We start from the raw sequence: 4,523 nt of genomic DNA on the forward strand, positions 1-4,523 counted from the left end.
TTTTTATGAAGGTAGACAAACTTATAAATAACCTTGTAATACATTTTCAAACCTTAGATTTAAAAAGAAAAATTTTATGAATTCTCAACTCAAAATAATTTGCTAATTTTCGTGATTTTTCGATATTTTGTCAAGATTTGAACTTTAAATGCTTATAAAAAAGAATTCGTGATTTTTAATATTTATCAAATGTCATTGTAAAAGTATAGTGGTGTATAGTATAGTAAATTATAGTATTTTTTACCCAACAAATAAAGTAATATTGACATTTATAGAAAAAAAAACTAATAAAATTGTAAACTGAAAATGTCCCTAAACAGTTCAAAACAAATTTAAATATTTTGAAAATTTTATTATGTATGGAAAACGCAAATATAAACAACTAGTGAAAATTGTATGTATCTGTCATTTGTTTTAAAGTTACACCAAAAACCAAAGTTGATTTTGTAAAAAAAAAAAATGATTTTACGTAAAAATTCCCGTTTTCCCTTAATTTTTCATTTGTTTTTCACGGCACTTTTGAAAATTGAAGGGAATTTTAAATTTTGACCTCCCCAATGCACCAACAATATTCACTTTCCCATCAAACAAGATACTGAAGTTGAAAATCAAAGCATTATTTCGACTACTTATCGTGTACAGACACAAAAATTAAAAATTAAAAAAAAAACACACATCATTGTAAAATCAATACATTCATCATTTCACTTTTTTGGGATTTTTAAAAGTGTATTTATTATTTTGAAATGAATATAGGTAAATTAAGTCCGTTTTTCTTTTCTACAGTGCACGTTTTAAAGACCTAACAATTTATTATATTATATAGGTTTAGTTACTCATTGGCCAGATAGGCTATAAAACTTATAAAAGCCTGACGATTACCACAGTCCACAGACCAGTGTTTGGAAGGAACGGATTCCCGGAACGAATTCCTTTTTATAAAAAGAGAACGATAAAATGAACTAGTTCTTTTTTTCAAGGAAAAATAAAAAAATTGTTCGTTCCTTTCTAGTTCTAATAATTTACACGGATAATCATGTAAATAAAATTAAGATATATTTTTTTTAATGTGTATAACGTATACTACTAATTAGTGATCGTTATCGAGTATCAACGTTAAAACAATCGACATACGTTAGCCAACAATTTAATTTTGAAAAAAATCTCAAATAGAATTATAAAATATGTACCTACTTATATTATAATTAAAAATTAAAGAAGTAGGTATGCATATGAAAAAAAAACATACAGTGATTAAATAAGAATTTTTATTTTATTTATAACTAAAAAATGAACGAATTTTTTTTTTTTTAAGGACAAGGAACGGAACGAATTTCTTTTTATAAGGAACTTGTCAAACACTGTTATTATAGCATAATAATTTATTACACAAGTACCTAGCGTAATATTGTTTTATAAAATTATATTAATTATGCCTTAAATAGGATGTATAGGCAAAATATTAACATTTTTTGTAAAATGTGTTTTTGTATACTTAGGTTTAGATACATTAAGAGGATAATATTATTTATAACTCCTTTCATATTTTATAAGATTCACACCGGTAAATTATTATTCACTCACGTGTTCAAAAACCTTTGTATATTTTGAATCGTGGACATTTCTCCCCCCCCCCCCCCCCCCCCGACTGTTTTCTGTGTAGTAGGACATTTTCACCCAGATATATTTTTGATGCGGTCATTTTTCCCCCAATTTTTTTAAAGTTTACTATTTGTCTATTTAGTATTTAATATGAAATTAATTTTATGTCTATTGTCTAATATTTTCATAAATATAATAAATTATAGATATTTTTGATCAACTGAACTACTTGAATCAGTCACAAGCAATTATTAAATTATTATATATCCAAACTGGCACTGTTTTAACAAAAAATAAATAAAAAAATATGAACAAAGGCTAAAAAATATAAGCTAAGAAATAACAAAAGAATCAAAAATGTTTTTTACAAAATGTATCATTTTTATGTCAGAATTTTCAGCCGTTTTTATTAATAATATTAATAATATTTCATTTTATACTTATTTAAATTTTAAATTTTTACTGTTTCAAGTAGTTCAGTTGATCAAACATACACATTTATAATTATAATCTATTATATTTATGAAAATAAAAACTATTTTATATTTTATTTAAAAACAAATAATTTCATATTAAATAATAAATAATATATTATTAAATTCAATATTATTAGTGAATAATAAACTTTTAAAAAATTGGGGGGGAAATGTCCTACTAGACCGAAAACAGTCGGGGGAAAATGTAAATTTACCATTACAAACACCAAAAGGAATATACAAATAAATAATACCATAATAATTACGCATGATATAAAATATATGACCTTTAAAGTAAAAAATGGTAAAATCTATATATTGTGTATATTGTATTGGAACCTACAATTTATATGACTGCAAGAAGCACTAAATCTTTCGAAATCAGCTGGTATAATATGCTTTCGTACAAGTTATAAGACGACATACAGTCGTTCGTATATGATCCAGGCCATTCCCGCTTATGTAAATGCTTGTTGACGTATAACATGACGAATGACGTTTTTTTTTTCATCAACAAGGTTTTACGATTACAAAAAATGACCAACAATTTTTAGTTTTTGAGCCATTTTTCATGTACTGAACATCTCACGTTTTTTTTTTACTCGCCCGCCACATAAAAATGTATACACAACCGTAAAATATAATATAATAATTCACTTTTAGGGAAATCTATCGATGCAGTTTATAATATTATAATAATACTATGTTCATCCCAAATTAATCCGCCATGACGTCTGTTTCGCTTCGGATCGCCAAACGTTTTACACAACCAAATGGAACCAAATGTCACGTACTCGCGTACCTACTTTTTTATTTATTATTTTTATTAGAGCCGCAGCTACTAAGGCTATTCGCTTAGCACCTACTTGTATAATACATTACCCATCGTATATAAAATCAGCTATCATATTTTAAACAGTGCCCCCAAAAGATCAGTAGAAGTTCGCAAAATGCTCTATCCAGTAATTGGCAGTATATGTCTGGTCCAAATCCAAATTCCAATCAAAATGGTAAATATAAATAAAATATATTATAGCTTATAAGTTTTAAACAATAAAAATAATAAAACATAAATGCCTAAGTTTGGAGGGTCCTGGTTCACAGGTTTATCCTGTGAAGTAATTTTTATTGATATAATACACTGTATCAACCCCACTAAATAGGTATAGCTGTAAAATAGAGAAAAAGTATATTATAATTAAAGTATTAAGTACATAGTAACTAAAATATAAAATATATATTCATGTTTTTAGAATATCTGAAAATTGGAAAAACCAATACGGACCCTGTACTAAGTATATTTGATGATATTATTGTGATTAAAGTAATTTATTTTACTATTAGGCATTTAGGCCTTAGTACTATAGTGTGTGGCGTATACAACCCCCTACCCCTTTCCCTGGATACGCCACTAACTACAGTAGGTTAAATTAATTCTTACCAAAAAATATTGCATGTGAAAATGTTGTTATGTATAGGTATACTGTATACAATATAATTAGGGTTCAGAGCTTCTTGAATTTGCAGTTGTAGTGGTCGACACTGGTCGTAGATTATTAAATACCTTTAAATACCTACCTACTTTTACCATACGAATAAAATTGTATTGACATTTATAGAATAAAAATGTAAAAAAATTGAAATTGAAAATGTCTATAATAAATTATAAACAGATAAGGAAATGGTCTAGGTCCACTATTATTTATTCTATATATTAATAGTATATATAACTTTAATTTTTAACTTATATTTTAAGACTTTATATTTAACTTTGACAACTTTGACAGTTCATTACTTATACAGATGACACGGGGTAAAATCAATAGGTATATTCATCGATTCGCTCAGAATCTAATATACATATTTGAATTTATTCTTATGTAGTTACTAGTTATGTAGCAAAACTGTGAAGTGTGGTTATTATATAAACATAATAATAAATAATACATTAAAAAAATAAACAGGTATGGGAATGAGATTGTTGAATGGTAAGTTCATTATATCTAGTATTTTATAACTAAGGTTCTATTCAATATTTAAATTATTAAAGCAAATATTGTTATTAAGTAACCCAATACTATTTTTGTTATCTTAATAATTCTTTTTAAATGTTATGGTTATTTTAAATTAATACAGGGTTGTAATGAGTCGTACCAATATTTACAAACCTTAATATAACAGATAAAAATGTTATCAAATACAATATTTCTAAAAAAGAAAATGTAATTTTTATTCAAATACCCTACTTATCATATAAAATTATTAACTAACTAACAAAACTAACAATTTGAACAAAAAAATTGTCTAAGACACAATCAATTTAAAATCTTATTTCTTAAATTACACATTTTTTATTATTTTAAATTTTAAAACCAATGATTATTATAAAACTACAATTCAAAGTATTTAATGACTTAAACTCATTGATTTGGTTGATAACTGTCA

This window comes from Metopolophium dirhodum, chromosome 3 (genome assembly GCF_019925205.1).
Source record: "Metopolophium dirhodum isolate CAU chromosome 3, ASM1992520v1, whole genome shotgun sequence".
NCBI classification, from domain to species: Eukaryota; Metazoa; Arthropoda; class Insecta; order Hemiptera; family Aphididae; genus Metopolophium; species Metopolophium dirhodum.